Source organism: Dendrobates tinctorius, unplaced genomic scaffold (genome assembly GCF_039654945.1).
Source record: "Dendrobates tinctorius isolate UK_male_01 unplaced genomic scaffold, ASM3965494v1 ptg000387l, whole genome shotgun sequence".
NCBI lineage: Eukaryota > Metazoa > Chordata > Amphibia > Anura > Dendrobatidae > Dendrobates > Dendrobates tinctorius.
In genome coordinates this window covers 58,243-76,438 of record NW_027362053.1, presented here as the reverse complement: position 1 = coordinate 76,438, position 18,196 = coordinate 58,243, and the positions used below count along the sequence as shown (strand labels likewise).

General features: G+C 44.8%; 1 protein-coding gene across 9 annotated transcripts in view; it reads right to left on the bottom strand.

Annotated features, from left to right (window-relative positions):
- The window catches only part of KDM2A (lysine demethylase 2A), a 240,164-nt gene that overhangs the window by 198,785 nt on the left and 23,183 nt on the right, over window positions 1-18,196 (bottom strand). For 2 of the 9 annotated variants that reach the window (XM_073563333.1, XM_073563334.1), the window contains exon 2: window positions 3,079-3,112. The exons of the other annotated variants lie outside the window; for them this stretch is intronic. The gene's annotated coding sequence lies outside the window, so the exon portion shown is untranslated. The remainder of the gene's footprint in view (window positions 1-3,078; window positions 3,113-18,196) is intronic. 9 annotated transcript variants of the gene reach the window in all.

Genomic DNA, 18,196 nt, shown 5'->3' with positions numbered 1-18,196 from the left:
TGACCTAACTGAACAGCCCCACCATGTACTTCACAATATACATCCTAAGACCATGCAAGAGGACAATGCCAAGCCAGCCATGCCACCAGCATCCCTGGATATCCAAGGTATTTGCCTCCTTGGATATTACAAATCCTCTTGATGGGGGTTGCTGCATACCTAAAACTGTCAAATTCCTACTTAGACTCACTTAAAGTGACCCTCTAGTTGAAAGTCAAAGTTAGACTAAACGCTCTACAAGTATAGAAAATATTCCTGGTGGCGTCTCATGCTACGGTTCTGCTCCTCCCGATTCTCTGTGTCGCAGAAGAGCACTGATAGGATGTTTGGCCTCTGAGAAACACTGCCACTCCCTTGGATAGAATTAGAACTGATCACATCAACGCTAGAGCTACCAGACTGTAGTGAATCAGACGTACTAACAGTGGTCTTCCTCTGACAGCGGGAGCCATCATTCAAAACACAGAAGCGGGACCACCATTAATGAATGGTGCCAGAAGGCAGATACAGGTATATTTACTATACAGTACATTAGTGTGTCCACCAGAGGGTCACTACAAAATCACCAAACTGGTGATGGCTGCTTACAGTACGAGAAGAACGGATATCATGCAGCACTTAGGGGGGCAACCCCCATTCTCACAGAAGTGATTCATAGCTGTACAATCCTTGGGACACTTTGTAGGCCCTAAATAAAAACTATAGCCTGGAAAATGATCATCAAATTGAGGCACTCTCCTGCTGTTACTCCCATTGATACAACACATGCCGCTGTGGTGGTGTGAATTAGCACCAGTCATAACATCTTTATATTGGTCTGTCACTAGGCCGCTGAGGCCTGGGATTGATTTTAACACTTAATGACAGCCAATACATCTTTTTACTGACCTGAGATATAAGAGAATAGTATCCCCACACAGGTGACAATCCAGCAGCTGTCTGCTATACACATAGCTGACAACTTGCTGTATTACAAACGATCAGTGTTGGCACCGTCCATATTTGTTTAACCCCTTAGTTGCTGCTGTCAAAAGTGACTACATCAGAAAAAAGGTTAAAAGATTGTGGGGGCTTCCGCTTTAATCCAATTGACACACCGAGATCATGATTGTGTGGTCCTGATGTTTGCCATAACAGTTCATGGCAAAATAGCGGCCTTAGGGTATGTGCACACGGAGCTTTTTGGCTCTGAGGATTTTGTAGTGAAATCCGCAGATAAATAGCCCTGCGGTTTCACACCTCATAATGGATGAGGTGTGAAACCACAGCGGTTCTGCACAAAAGAATTGACACGCTGCGGATTATAAATCGCAGCAAAACCGCACGGAAAAATCCACAGCATTTTTTTTTTTTTATAGGAAATAAAGGTACTGTACAACGCAGCAAAATCTGCTGCGGACCCACAGAGCCAAAACCGCTGCGGATCCGCAGCAGAATTCACAGCGTGTGCACATACCCTTAGAGTCTCCCGGCTATAGTGGCCAGTTCAGATGTTAGTGACATTTAGGTTGTAAACAAACACTTTTTCATTCCCGCTATACTACTTTACATCAATTCCTGAAAATCACCTCAAGGGTTAATAAACTACCTGACAGAAGTCTTCAATATGTAAGGGGGTGCAGTTTTTAAAATGGTATCACGTTTGGGGTTTTCTAAAATGTAGCACCCCTAAAGTCACTTCAAACCTGGATAGGTACCTCAAAAAATACATTTTGTAACTTTCCTTGAAAAAATGAAAAATTATTGCTACATTTTTAAACCTCCTAAAAGCCTAACAAAATAAATTAACGTTTTAAAAATGGTGCTGATGTATAGCAGACATGTGGGAAATGTTATTTATTCATGTTTTTCTGTGGTATGACTATCTGGATTAAACGGATGATCATTCAAAACTTAAAAATTGCAATTTTTTTTACATTTTGGTCAAGTTTCTGATATTTTTTATAAATAAACACAAAACATATCAATCTAAATTTACCATTATCATAAATTATAATGTGCCATGAAAAAAACAAATCTCAAAATCAATGGGATTTGTTGAAGCGTTCCAGAGTGATCACTACATAAAGTAAGATTGGTCAGAATTTTAAAAATTGGCTCCGTCACTAAGGGGTTAAAATTCAGGTGACGAAAATGGAGCAATATCAGAGAAATATTCAGAGTACAATTTTTCTTTAAAAGATTATTGCCATCTTCGTAGATGGATAATATTTGTAACAAGCACTTTTGCAATAGACTACCTATTTGCAGCTGTTGTTGAGATATTAACACTTGTTTACAGCTTGTAGACAGACCACTGCTGCTGTCTAGCTTGCTAGCATTGTACTGAGGCTGGCCGAGATTACAAGGTAACCGAACACTAACAATATGGGCCAGAATCAAAACAGCACTAACAAACTCAATAGAAAAAGAGCTGGTAAGTACTCAACATGTTCTGCTGTCTAAGGTTATGTGCACACGCTGCGGATCCGCAGCGGATTTGGCCCTGCGGATCCGCAGCGGATTTGGCCCTGCGGATCCGCAGCGGATTTGGCCCTGCGGATCCGCAGCGGATTTGGCCCTGCGGATCCGCAGCGGATTTGGCCCTGCGGATCCGCAGCGGATTTGGCCCTGCGGATCCGCAGCGGATTTGGCCCTGCGGATCCGCAGCGGATTTGGCCCTGCGGATCCGCAGCGGATTTGGCCCTGCGGATCCGCAGCGGATTTGGCCCTGCGGATCCGCAGCGGATTTGGCCCTGCGGATCCGCAGCGGATTTGGCCCTGCGGATCCGCAGCGGATTTGGCCCTGCGGATCCGCAGCGGATCCGCAAGCAATGTACAGTACCATGTTAGCCAATGGGATTTCAAAACCGCAGTGAACATGCTGCGGATTTCTCCGCGGTTTTAAATCCACAGCATGTTAATTAGTTCTGCGGATTCTGCAGCGGTTTGACACCTGTTGCATTGTCCAGGTGTCAAACCGCAGGGGAAAACTGCTGGCTTTCCGCAGGAAAACCGCAGGTCACTTTACCTGCGTTTTTTTACCTGCAAATCCGCGCGGAAAGATCCGCAGGTGAATCCGCAACTGTGTGCACTCACCCTAACAGCAGTGGTCGGTCTCCAATGCAACGAGCTGTAACCAAAAAAAAAGTGTTAATATATTAAGAATAAACAGCCTTTTTAACCAAGCATAACAGATCTTCTTAACTTGCTTTGTCTGAGTTTCATCAATTATTCTCAGATGAGACAAAAAAAAAAAACAACAGTTTCTCTACCGTGGCATCGGTGTCTGATTTTTTTTCACCGACTTTGCAAGGGCAACTCTGTCAACCTCACTACCACCAACCTGTCAAAAAATAAACATGTGAACTGCCCCATAGGCTATACCAGGTAAGAGTTCGAGCTGTGAAAAACACAAGTAGACACATTTATAAAAAAAAAAAAAAAAAAGGAAAGACACATACAAAGATCAGCTGCACTTCCTACTTATAATATTTAAATTTATAAACAAGCAGAAAGCCCTAGACAACACACACAAAAACCATTTATAATTGCAACAGAACCTGTTTCCTAGGCCAAAAATTGGCACTGGGATACAACCCACATGGCTGGCATGATAACCAATAGAGCCATGTGAACTTGATAGCTATCCGGGATAAGTACGAATGGACAATACCCCTGAAGTGACAGCAAGTAGTATTGAGAAGAGAAGAAAGGTGCAATGTATATATACGGACAATAAGTAATTCCAATATCAAATGAAAATAGAAAAGAGAATAAACGAAAACTCTGTGCAATAAAATGTGCAGAGTCATCCAGGTAAATAGGCTCATAGGAAAAGCATCATATGGGAGAGAGGACCCACATGTATTGCCACAAGGGGCTGCTTCCTAAGGTTATTTCTAGGAGCCAAGTTACCTGGGTGGCTCTGCACATGGCACTTCGTTGCACATAGTTTTTGCGCATTCTCTTTTCTATTTTCATTTGATATTGGAATTACTTATTGTCTGTATACACACATTGCACCTTTCTTCTTTACAGATTACTTGCTGTCACTTCAGGGGTATTGTCCATTCGTACTTATCCCGGATTTCCATCAAGTTTACATGGCTCTATTGGTTATCATGCCAGCCATGTGGGTTGTATCTCATTGCCAATTTTTGTCCTAGGAAACAGGTTATGGCATAATAAGTGCAATTTTAAATCTTATTGTCTAGGCTTTAGTGTTTGTTACATAATATTTGCATTGTTTAAACCAGGGCTGTGGAGTCGGCAAGCCAAACCTCAGACTCCTCAATTTCACTGACTCCGACTTCACAGCACTGCCTCACTACTGAGCATGTACATAAAGGGCAGCACAGATTCACCTCAACTAAGAGCCGAGATCAGGAACAGAAAAGACATTTATAGGACATTTCCCTGACCCCACAGCACTGATCACTACTGCGCATGTACATAAAGGGCAGCACAGATTCATCTCAACTAAAAGCCGAGATCAGGGACAGAACAGACATTTAGGCTGTGTGCACACGCTGTGGATTTTGCTGCGGTTCCGCAGCGGTTTTGGCCGCTGCGGTGTACAGTACCATGATTCCCTATGGGAATCAAAAACCGCAATGCAGACGGTGCGGAATTTTCCGCGCGGATTATCTGCGGTTTTCAATCCGCAGAAAGAATTGACATGTCAATTCTTTCTGCGGATTCCGCTGCGGTTTGCCATCTCCTCCATTGAGGAGATGAAAAACCGCAGGGCAAAACCGCAGAGCAATCCGCAGGTAAAACCGCAGGTCTTTTGACCTGCGGTTTCACCTGCGGATTTTACCCTTTATGGTTTTGTGATCACAAACATGTGTCAACATATAGTAATTTATGCCTGCAACCGGCAGATTCATGAACACACATTGGTGGTGAAGATTACAGAATTACCCTATACAACCCTAATCCACCCTAGCTGCACCCTTCCTTACAGTGGAGGTTGGCACCCTTGCTTGGACGCAATATGGCACCCCCGCTCACCCTAGAATCCAACTAGAAGACCCTAGCTAGACAAATGAATACCGTGAACATAACAATCAGTGCCCAAACAGGAGTGCCACGGTGTTAGGAAGGGGAGGAGCGTATGGGTAATGAATATATATGTTCTATCAAACTATGAACAACAGTGATAAGCAGTTCTGCTAGAGATAGAGACATTTCTTACTTCTTGTGTGTCACTGTTCTCCACTGCCCTTATCTAATCTTATACTTGGTTAACCTCATGCTGCCCCAACCCCCCTACTTACAATGTATGAAACTGAAAGTGAAAATGTGTTGCAAATTCTTAGTAGTAAAGCTCCTCCTCTAGACTAGATCATACTAGGTGTGCGTCTTCCAAGCATCTCACAGCTGCCTGCTACTCAGAAGAGGAAGACTGTAAGAAGTATTATCCTTTCAACAAACTTTGCATCAGTTAACTGTGAGTACATGAGGAATAATAACAGTATTACTGACCACTATATCAGTTGTACGACCTGGCAATAATTTTGTACAATTGTTTTTAGGAAAAACAATTGTCATTTGGATTGTGAATGCAGAATTAAAAACCTGAGAATGTCAAAGAAGCATCACATTAAATCAGCTGTATTTGAACATTTCACCATCACTCAAGATAGAAAACATTATGTCTGTCAGTGTATGACAAATGATCCAGATGAAAACAAATGCTGTGAAGCCAAGATGAGTGCATATTCAGGCAAAGATAAAAATGCTCCTACCAGAGCTTCTAATCTAAAGAGACATTTAAAGCGCTTTCATTCAGAAGTACTGAAAGCAGTGGATGAGAAAGACTGCATCCAAACCAATGAACCAGTGCCCAGCTCTTCCAGCCAAACAAAGGAGCAGAGAACTTTGCAGCCATCAGTTGCAAGATATTTTGTCAGTGACAAAGTTACTGTGACAATGACAGTAGATACATTTAAAAAACAGATCATAGAGCTTGTTGTAAAGGATAGTGTGCCTATTTCATTATTTTCACGACCAGCTTTTATGTGTCTGAATGGGGAAATGGCCCGCAAGCTTGGTGTTTCTCTGGAGAGAGAGAGTATTAGAAAATTAGTAATCGAAGAAGCTTTTAAACAAAAGGAAGAACTTAAAAAAACTCTCAAGGGATGCTTTCTGTTTCTTAAAATGGATGCCTGCACACGTCACAGAGTGAACTATTTTGCCATCAATGTCCGATTTGTTTGTGACAAAAATGAAATAGTTACCAAGACATTTGCAGTAAAAGACACCAAAGCTCATCACACCAGTGAGTTTCTCCAGGTCTTGGTGGAAAAGGTTCTGCAAGACTATGAACTTAAAAAAGAGCAAGTTCTTTCTGTCGTAACTGACAATGCTTCAAATATGATAAGTACTATTAAGCTAATGAATGAGAGTAATGATGGTGACCAGCAGCTAGAAGAACATTCTGGGTCCACAGACACAGAAATGTTTGAAATAGAGGAACACAGTATTGTAACTGAGGAGCAAACTGAAGTTGCTTCAGATGAACAGCAACATGATAGTTTAGATGATCTTGTTGAAACTGTGTCAATATGTTCCTTCATTCATCACATGCGCTGTGTTGTGCATACGCTACAGCTGGCTATAAGAGACAGTCTGCAAGAAGGACATGCTGCTGCACTGATTGGCAAGGTGAGAAAATTGGCTACTGTTGCCAGAACCCCTAAAGTTGACTCAATTTTGAAGAGATGTGCTGGAAAAGGGGCAATTATTGATCAAGCCACACAATGGGGCAGTACTTACTTAATGATTCAGCGCTTGGTTGAACTGAAAACCTTTCTTGTAGACATGGCTAACCCTCAACTGACGCTAAATGAAAGTCAGTGGAATCAGGTGACTGAGCAGGAAAAATTGCTAGAGCACCCATTTACAGTGACTAAAAAATTACAAGCAGAGGACTTAACTCCAAGTATTTTCTTAAAGGAGTGGAAGAACCTGATGTTTCGCCTGTCCCAAAGAGGGGGGTTAATTGCAAGTGGCATTGCTACATCAATGAAACGGAGAGAGGAGCTACTATTACAAAATAACATTCTTTTGGCAGCTGTTTATGTAGACCCAATGCATCGGATTCTTCTAGATGATCAACAGCTAAGTAAAGGAAAAGAAGCTCTGTTTGAAATAGCAGTAAGGATGAAAGGGTTGCAGAACAGTCAGGAGGAACAAGAAGAATTTGGTCGTCCTGCCACATCTTCACCCTCATCATCAACTGATGAAGAATTTAATTTTGAAAAATATTTGGATCACAAGGACCGTGCAAAGCGTTCCCGCATAGAAGAAGAGTCATCCCCATCAAGGAACACAGCCAGTACATTTCAGCAGAATTTTTCATGTGCACTAAAAGAAATTGAGAAATTTGACCGTTCATCAAAAATAACAGTGCAACAAGCGATTCCTCTGTATCCTGACATTGTCAGAGATGTTGCCCGAGTGGTTACTGCTTTGCCACCAACACAAGTTAGTGTAGAGAGGTTGTTCTCTGCTCTCAAAATAATTAGATCAGATTTGAGGACACCCATGAAGGAGGATCTGACAGAGGCAATACTTTTTCTGAGGACAAATTTATAGATTTCTTCTTATTAACTGCATAAAAGTGTTTATTGCATATTTACTTACAGTTTAGAAAAGTTTATAAAAGTTATTTGCTATATTCTAATTGTATTCTAATAAATGTAGTTTTTGCTCTAAGTGGTCTGATTACTTATATGATGGTGAGAAACTGAATAAGCACGATGTTTAATATTTTACAACAGTAAATTTGTTGTTATGAATTGGCCATTTATGAAGGAGTCGGAGTTGGAGCCGGAGTCGGAGCCTGATAAAATCCAGGAGTCGGAGTCGCAACTGTGGCTTACCGACTCCACAGCCCTGCACAAAAGAGGCATTTATTGAATGATAGGACCCATCAGAGAAGTGCCTCCTTGTCGCGGTTTATGGGCTCACATGAATTGGCCAATTTATGCGCCAAGAACCTTCACTTTTGTAAGTAATTTTTAAAAAAAAATTTTTACTTATTACAATTTACTCAGCAATTATGATAGATTCTGTGCATTGGTCTCTACAGAATGCTGCTGTGTGCCTCATTTTTGCAAGAAATGTATTCATTGCAGATGGCACCTGTTCACACTATATGGAGGTGCAGGTCAGGTTTTTTGTTCTATGCATTTACATAAAGGGCAGCATAGATTCATCTCAACGAAAAACCGAGATCAGGAACAGAACAGACATTTATAGGACATTTCATAACTTTCCCAAATGCTTATGAAAACATATACAGCACATTCTGCACTGTACTACTGTACCCAATTTATATTTTAGGATTCTGTCCATTGTATATCGACTCCACGGCCCGGGTTTAAACTTAGGAAGTGCAACCAATTTTTGTAAGTCTTTCCTCTTTTTTGAATTGCACTTGTCTTACAAGTACTTTGGTTAGCACTACAATACACCAGAGGCGCCCACTCCATTACTACTTTTTGAAACACGGACCAACAAGAACAGCTCTACCCTGCTTTTGATTACCGTAACTGAAATCTCGGCTCATTCTGGATTTAGCAGTCCAGTGAGCGGCCCTAATCAGTGACTGACAGTTATCAGTATGCACATATATAGGGAGCAGAAATGTTGGTGAAAACAAAAATAAGCCTTTTACCACAAACCTTTATATCAACTTTCTCAGGCTGCATAGTGTGCTGCTGGCAGATCGACTATATGTTCATTGTGAAAGGATCCCTTTAAACTTTATCAAGAATTCTGTTTCTTGGGAAGCTCTGTTCTCCAGCTAGGACTGGGTGAATAATCACAATAATTCGCTTATTTTGTCTTTTGTGTCCAGATTGATTCAGAATCATACATTTCATTTAGTCCAACCCCAGTCACAGCTCATTGGTTCAGAAAATGAGCATGAGCGGTAGATTCATCATCGCACTGCCTGAAGTGTAGAGCATTCTGCCAAGACGCACAAGTTTCTACTTTATGATGGTGTAATATGGCATGTTCTGCTCTGCTCCTTGGGCTATTGTGGCTGTGAGCACCTACTGTAGGTATTAGGTATACAGCAGAGCTATCATAGCCTGCAGTCAGCTGTATACCACTTACTCAGTGAATTCATTGAGGAAGTTTCATCTGCAGTCTTTCTTCCTTCAGATAAAATGAAGCTTTGATGTAGCAATGAGGCTTCTCGAACCATGTTCGCACGCCACAAAAAATTACCTCTTTGAATTTTATCACAATTCTAGTGCCAATGCATTGACAGAATCTCTGCATGTGTTACTTTCTAATTTCACTCTAATTTATTACAAAGCTTTCAATAAGTTGAAATGTGCTAAGAAAATCTGCACACTTATGAGAATGCTGCGGTTTCTAAGTCAGCACCACGCTTTCATCTTCGGGAAGATTTTTTTCTGCAAAGTGTGAATGGGATTTTGAAAACTCCATTTGCTTGTACTGCACTATGAGCTTGGCTTTAGAACGTGCTCATGTAGGGTATATTCTTAATCTTGTGGATATCGTTTATAATAGTATCATAATTCAGGAGAAAATAAGCAAACCCCCTCCTCCTCTCCTTCATACAGAAGAAGCATTGTTAGTTCTTTTAATTCATTATTTTGGGAAAAGACTTGTGATCACAAACATGTGTCAACATATAGTAATTTATGCCTGCAACCGGCAGATTCATGAACACACATTGGTGGTGAAGATTACAGAATTACCCTATACAACCCTAATCCACCCTAGCTGCACCCTTCCTTACAGTGGAGGTTGGCACCCTAGCTTGGACGCAATATGGCACCCCCGCTCACCCTAGAATCCAACTAGAAGACCCTAGCTAGACAAATGAATACCGTGAACATAACAATCAGTGCCCAAACAGGAGTGCCACGGTGTTAGGAAGGGGAGGAGCGTATGGGTAATGAATCATTAGGTGAACCTAAAGGTACTGTCACGCTTAGCGATGTACCAGCAATCCCGACCAGCGATATGACGCGGTCAGGATCGCTGGTGCATCGCTAAGTGGTCGCTAGTGAGCTGCCACACAGGCAGAGCTCACCAGCGACATCGCTGGGGTTGGGGGTCGCTACTTACCTGTCAGACAAGGCGATCCTGACGTCCTCCCGCCCGCATCCACGTGTCGCTCGTCTCCACAGCAGGAAGCTGACGACGAGAAACGGTCCAGGATGTTCTCGCGCGATCAGCGATAACCAGCGGGGGAGCCAGTCGGAGGTAAGTATCAGACACAGCGATATCGCTAGCAATATCGCTGCTACGTCACAAAAACCAGTGCGTTATAGCGATATTGCTAGCGATATCGCTTAGTGTGACAGGCCCTTAAGGAAAGTGTGCCCTTAAAGGGGGATAGTCTGCACAATAGTGATAGCCAGACACAAAAAGTTACCTCCTTTGGCTCATAGATCTGCCGGTTGCAGGCATAAATTAGTATATGTTAATGCATCGATTTTTAATGAATGAAATAAAATTGTGATTTTAGGTAATAGTTTTCATGTTAGCATTTTTGATTGACTATACCCCACCATCTTTAGTTATTCTCAGGCTACTTTCACATTTCCGTTTTGAAGCATCAGGCGCGATACAGCGAAAAATGTAAAAACCGGATCCGGCGCCTGCTGCCACCGGATCCGGCTTTTTTTCCCCATAGACTTACATTATCGCCGCATTGCGCCTGATGGCCATGAGGTGTGTCCGGCTTTAGCCGGAAACGGCAAAAAATGCCTGTCCGGCGTCTGCAAAAAAACGTTCCATGCAACGTTTTTTTGACAGCACCGGACCGCTTTTTTGCAGAGCGCATGCCCGAAGATTCTCTTTCCCTCTCCCTCTCCTGCACCGTATCCAGCAAAAACAGATGATCCGGCGGGCTGCGGCTTCTACCGGATCCGGTTTGACAACTTTTCACCGCAGCCCGCCGGATTTAAAATCCGGAAATGTGAAAGTAGCCTTAGGCCGGGGTCACACTAACCGACGCAAAATACGGTCAGTATTTTACATGCGTAATACGAATGAATGACCCCTAAATAGTGCTCCGTATGTCATCCGTAATCAAGGTGTGGTCGCGTATTTTGCGCATGTAAGCATCCGTATGCAATCCGTATGGCGAGATTTTCTCGCAGGCTTGCAAAATGGACATATAATGGAGCCCTATGACAGGGTTTCTCACAGAAACGAAAGAATAGATAGAGACACATAGAATGCATATATATATATATATATATATATATATATATATATATATATATATATATATATATATATATATATATATATATTCTATGTGTCTCTATCTATTCTTTCGTTTCTTTATTAAACCTGTCAGTGTGAGTTTACTGTATAGCGCACTGAATTGCCGACTTTGCTAAAAGACACCGGGTGCGTATTTCTCGCAAGTCACATGTGTGGTCCGTGTGTAATCCGTATTTTTTGCGCACCCATAGACTTGCATTGGCGTACTACGGCCGTAGTACGCTGACAATCGCAGCATGCTGCGAGTGGCACGGACCGTAGAATACGGATGAGAAATATACGGCTGGTGCGAGTGACCCCATAGAGAATCATTGGTCCGTGTCTAATGCGTGCTTTTAGCGCCTCTCACTCGGCCGTATTCCTCGCCAGTGTGACCCCGGCCTTACTCACGCATGTGTCCTAACAAGGATTTCCATTTCCATAACATTGGGTATGGAAAAAAGGACACTGACAGTAAAGAAATAGAAGCACGAACAGATAACCAGGCTGTTTGTTTTTGGAATGATGTAAATACCTTAAAGGGAATCTGTTTCAAGGTTTGTGCCACCTAATCTGAGACCAGCATGATGTAGAGAGAGAGACCCGGATTCCAGAGATGTTTCACTTACTGGGCTGCTTAGTGTAGTTTTGATAAATCACTGTTTTATCAGCAGGAGATTGTCACTAGAGGATTAGTAAACCTGCTGCAAGGTAGTCAAACCATGCCCCCGACCACTGACTGGCTACTTTCTGCCTATGCACAGTGCAAACAAAGCTTTCAATCAGTAGTATGGGCAGGATTATGCAGAACTCAGCATTCAAAGGACTGCAATATCTGCAGCAGATAAAACAGTGATTGTATAAAAATGACAGCAAGCAGCTCAGTAAGCGATACAGGGCTGGAATCTGCATCTCTGCCCTGGCATCATGCTGTTCTCAGATAACATAGCAAAAACCTGAATCTTTCAGTAGGTTCAACCCTTTTAAAGTGAACCTGTCAGTAGAATTGTGCACAGTAACATACAGACAGTGTTAGATCGGCGCCATTATAATGATACCAGGATGATGAAATCCGTCTTGTGGTTGTTGGTTAATCTTTATGTTCAGTTTTCAGCTAATGATATGCTCGTGCCCCGAGGTGGACTGTGGGGGGGGGGGGGGGGACACTTCATGTGGTGCTCTGCTAAGGCCTCTTTCACACTTCAGTTTTTTGCCATCAGTCAAAATCCGCCAAAATTTGAAATTGGCGGATCCGCTTTTTCTTTTTGCGGATCCGCCATTTTCCCCATTGGGATACATTAGTTGCGGATTTTGACGGATGGTCGTCCGTTGCGTCCGATATTCGGCGGATCCGCAAAATTCTTTGCGGATTCTGTCTGAGGGGGACGGAGCTTGTCACGTTTTTTTTTGCCGTCAAAATGGCGGATGACGGCGGATCCGCCGTCATCCGCCATGCAGTAGAATGGGCGCCTATGGGCGGCGGATCCGCGATTTTGCGGAAACCGCCGGCAGGATCCGCAAAATCGTACTGGGCATGCCCAGAAAAAAAGATACTTTTCCAGACAGTCCCAAAACTATATAAGGTGGGCTAATTGGGCCCAGACATGTAGTAGCAGCCAGCTAGACAGCAAGCAAGCCATCCAGCCACCAAGCCTGCCAGACAAGCCACCAAGCCTGCCAGACAAGCCACCAAGCCTGCAGACAGCCACACAGCTATCAAGAGGCTAATTATATTGTATTTTTTATGCTGTGATTGAGTGGTGTATGGTATGTGGTGTAATTGGGCCCAGACAATCCGGCACCAGCAACACAAGACACCAAGCAAGATATCCGACTCCAGCCTGCCTGACAGAAGATTCAACTAGAGCTATAAAACCTGTCTGCCCAGCTGCAAGTCTACCACCTGCAAGACCCTTGGAGTGTGTGTGTGGTGTCTGTAATGCATTTTTTTTTTATTCCATTTTTTTTTCTGTTGCATGTGTACTGCATTTTATTTTCATACAACTGTAATTATATTGTATTTTTTATGCTGTGATTGTGTGGTGTAAGGCCGGTTTCATATTTGCACTTTATAGCGCAGCGATGACCCGCACATGGCCGCCGCTAATCCCCGTCCCATCCGGTCATCGCCGCCTACTAGCGCACATGGACGCTTGGGATCTGCGAACCCTATGTTTAGTATGGGGTGCGCAGATGGTGCGCTGGCAGGATTTTACAGTGTGCTGTGCACTTTTGAAGGTGTGCCCTTGTGCGCCAAATGCAGCATGTTGCATTTTGTCGCGCATGGCACACCTTTAAAAGTGCGCAGCACACAGTAAAATCCTGCCAGCGCACCATCTGCGCATCCCATACTAAACATAGGGTGCGCAGATCCCAAGCGTCCATGTGCGCTAGTAGGCGGCGATGACCGGATGGGACGGGGATTAGTGCAAATGTGAAACTGACCTAACTGGTATTGTATGTGGTGTAATTGGGCCCTGACATCTGGCAACAGCCACACTGAAGACACCGAACCAGACATCAAACTCAGCTGCAAAACTTCCACCTGCAAAAGTGTGTGTGTGTGTGTGTGTGGCCTGGCTGTGTGGGTTTTTATTTTATTTTTAGATTTGCAATTGTGTTATTAATGTATCTGTTGTAAATTGGTGTTTTTTTATTTTTCATTTATTGTGGTATTTAAAATAAAGAGCAGAGGAGTTCCTATTTGTTGGAAAAAAAAAAAAATTATAAAAAAAAAAAATAAACTGTTTTGAAAAAATCTCCTTTTGTATCATTTAAAAAAAAGGTAAAATTAAGTTACCATAAAGGTACATAAGTGTGGTTAAAAGTGAGATTGCAACATGAAAATAATCTGGGTATACACAGCTACATGAAAATAATCTGGGTATACACAGCTGAGTTTTTAAGGGAATTCAAAAACATCCAAACACAGTGTGGGTATACACAAAATAAACACCTTCAATCACTGGTTACACTCTCGGTGAGAGTTTGAGGGAATGCAAACACTGGTTTACACACCTTAATCACTGGTTACACTTGGTAACACCTTCAATCACTGGTAACACTACACTGGTTTACACACCTTCAATCACTGGTTATACTTGGTGACACTTTTTCAGGGAATTCACATGCAAAAAAAGGGGTTTACACAAAATATTACACACCTTCAATCACTAGTTACACTCGGTGAGAGATAAGGAAATGTAAACATGAAAACACTTAATCATTTTCTTAATACTTACAGATCACTAAATAATGAAGAACCAAAAAAGCAGAGATGGTCAGCCAGACATCAGAAGGTATCTTCAAAGACAGCGCAGCAGCGAGGAACGGCGAGAGCGCAGCAGAGAGGAACGGCGAGTGGGCAGCAGACATGAACACTCAGACCGTGGCAGAGTACACGCAAGTTTCCCTGTAAGTATAAAGACCTGAAAGCTTATTATGATCGTTTCTATAGTAGCTTAGCAATTATCTTTATACTTCCAGATAACTTCAGCCAGCACCACCAACCAGACCGCAGCAGAGACGGTGAAGAATGCAGCAGCGAACACGGTCGGACAGGCCGCAGCGGAAACAGTTGGACAGGCAGCGGAGATGGTCGAACAGACCGCAGCAGAGACGGCCAGCCAACCTTTATTTTCCCTGTAAGTATAAAGGCCTGAAAGCTTATTATGATCCTTTGTATAGTAGCTTAACAAGTGTCTTTATACTTGCAGATCACTTCAGGAAGCATCGCAGCTGCCAACGCAGCTGCCAACGCAGCAGCCACAAACCATTATGTCTTCTCCTGAAAGCTCCCCCTCACATCATCAGCGAGCTGAGGTAAAAAAAAAAATTTTTTTTTAATTTAAACTAATTTTTTTTTTTTGGGTTAAAAACACTATCCTATTATGTTTTAACAGGAAGCTGATTCAGAGGAGCTTCCAGGAGGAGACGTGCAGGGTGGAGAGACGCAAGGAGGGGGTGCGCAGAGTGTAAGTTTAGCACATACACAGATGCATAATGCTACACCCAACACAAACATTCATCACAGTGCACACACCATAACTACGCATCCATCGAAACAAAATTTTTTTTTTTTTCCCCACAGTCTTCAGAATCCGGTGCCCGTACTAGAGTGACTCCCAGGACATCCCAGGGTCGTCAAGGTGATGCATCTGGTGGTCGGCAAACGGTAAGTAACCCTATTTGGATAATTGTTTAAATGAACATCATGTGTTTGAATAGAATGTAATTTTTTTGTTTTTTCTTTTGTTTTTTATCTTCACAGGTTTCACAGCGTGCTCCCCGCAGACATCTGGAGGAGGGTGTGGTCATCGATACTGATGACCTCATCCGTGAGGTGGAAAACCGGGAGCCGCTGTGGAACATGGCAAACCGTCTACACGCCGACCAACCAACGACCCGACGGCTCTGGGATGAGGTGTGTTCCGAGGTTATTGACAACTGGGAGGAACTCAATGCGAGGGCCAGGGATTTTGTGCGTATTACAACTTCAGTAACTTATATTTATTCGGACTCCCATGACAGCACCACGAGAGAGGGGATCCGCCCTATAGGAACAGGAAACCTACAGATACAAAAGGGCGGCACCTCTCCCACGCATCAGTTGGTTTCCTGTTCCTGAGGGGACGGGATCCTACAGAAGATTTGGATCCCAGGCCGGCCAGCCGACACCGGTAGCGAGGGGGTCTCCTACCTCGGCCTGGTTCGGATTTCCTGGAAGACGCCACGGTGGCCCAGGATGGGTGTCACGGCGGTGGCGTGGACAGCAGGGAGCGGCGTCCGGAGGATGTCCGTCTCCAGGAATTTAGCCGCCGCCGGTAAGTATACCCCCCCAGGGATTCCCGGCTCCGGCGGCGCATATGGGTTGGCAGCGCTGTGCAGGGGGCTGCGACCGGGCGCTGCTCCGGAGCTCCCGGGCGTCCCGCGGGGCTTCCGGCGTTTCCGGGGTAGCGGTGACGTCAGGGGGCGGGCGGAGGAGGCGCTTCCGGGTCAGCGCGCCACTGCGCATGCGCGGCGATTCCAAGATGGCGGCGCCCATCGGAAGCACCGATGGCGCGAGTTCGGGCGCCAGCTGGGGTAGGGAGCTCCGTTAAGGGGGGGGAGGGGCGCGGCAGGGATACTGCTGACCGGAGGAGGGGGTATTTAGGCGGGACCCGGGCAGGGTTCCTTGCCTTGGCCACATTACTACATGCAGCAGTGTGCAGCAGCAGCAGTGGTAATGGAAAGCGATCGAGAGCAGCAGCAGCAGCAGCAACAGCAGCAGCGGCAGCAGCAAGGGCAGCAGCGGCAAACATCACTGCCGCCCCTGGATGACCTTCGGCAGGTCAAACAGAAAAAGAAAGGGTCCCGTGACAGTAATGCGGGACGAAGTGACCAGTCCACTCGTAAGAGCTCCTCCAGGCAGACAGGAGCATCGACCGAAAGAAATCCCCCTCGTTCTCCGGGAAAGAAAGCTACAAGTAAAAATAAGCATAGAGAATGCGCACTCTGTGCATGCCCATTACCGGATGCGTGCCTCAAAAGATTGTGCCCCCCTTGTATTCAGCAGACGGTGGCAGATGAGTCGCCTGCAGTAGCGGCGAGTTTGAGAGACATTGTCAGGGTAGAAATGAGGGAAACCCTAAAGTCCTTGTCTCAGCCGCAAAGTCTAAGGGGCGAGGTCCCGGCGGAATCTGATTCCTCGGTAGAGTGGAGAAAAAGCAGAGACTCCCAGGCTTCATCTCCCTCGTCCTCCTCAGGAGAAGAGGACTCGGGGCGATTTTGTCTGCCTCTTGACCGGGTAGACAAGCTGGTCAAAGCAGTCAGAGGGACAATGGAGGTAGAGGAGCCTAAGCCCCATTTATCCATGCAGGATGTCATGTTCGGTGGGCTGGAACAGAGGAAGCGGAGAGTCTTTCCGTTAAATCAAAAGATACAGGATCTGATCCACAGAGAGTGGAAAAAACTGGACAAAAGAGGGTCGCTACCACCAGCCCTCAAAAGGAGATACCCCTTCGACGATCCGGCAGTAAGTTCTTGGGACAGAGCCCCCAAATTAGACGCTGCCATTGCGAAGGCATCAAAAAAATCCTCGCTCCCCTTTGAGGACATGGGAGCCCTTAAAGATCCCTTAGATAGGAAAGCTGATACTTTCCTGAAAAACACCTGGGAGATGGCGGCCGGGTCCTTAAGACCAGCAGTGGCTTCAACGTGCACGGCCAGGTCCATGATGGTCTGGTTGGACCAGTTGGAGTCACAACTAAAACAGGGTACATCAAGACAGACAATTCTGGGGGCCCTACCGACCATCCAAGAGGGAGCAGCCTTCCTGGCAGATGCCTCAGCGGATGCAGTGAGAATGGCCGCCAGAGCAGCAGGTCTCTCTAACGCAGCTCGCAGAGCCCTGTGGCTAAAGTGCTGGCAGGGAGACATCCAGTCCAGAGCAAAGCTCTGTGCGATTCCATGTGAGGGCGAATATTTGTTTGGGACTGTCCTAGACGAGCTGCTTGAAAAGGCGGGGGGACGACAAGAAAAAGTTCCCAAACCTTTCATCAGCGTCCTACCGTCGCCCATTTGGTAGAAGGAGATTTGGCCAGGGGAGAAGGCGCAACTCTTCGCCTGTTAGAGATCGACCCAGATGGGAAGACAGAAGGAGACGAGGTACGGGCTATATGTTTACACGCTCGTCGAGAGATCAAAAGAAACCAAATCAATGACTAGCGGTTCCCGTAGGGGGTAGACTGTCATCCTTCTTCCCGGCATGGTCACAGATTACGAATAGTGACTGGGCGCGTAAGGTAATATCCACCGGACTTAGGTTGGAGTTTACCCAGATCCCGCGGGACACCTTTAAACTGACCCCCTTAAGATCTTCTCATCTCGAACAAGCGGCTTTAGAAGCGGAAGTCTTGAGCCTATGTCAGAAAAATGTTCTGGTAGAGGTTCCAGAGGCGGAAAGAGG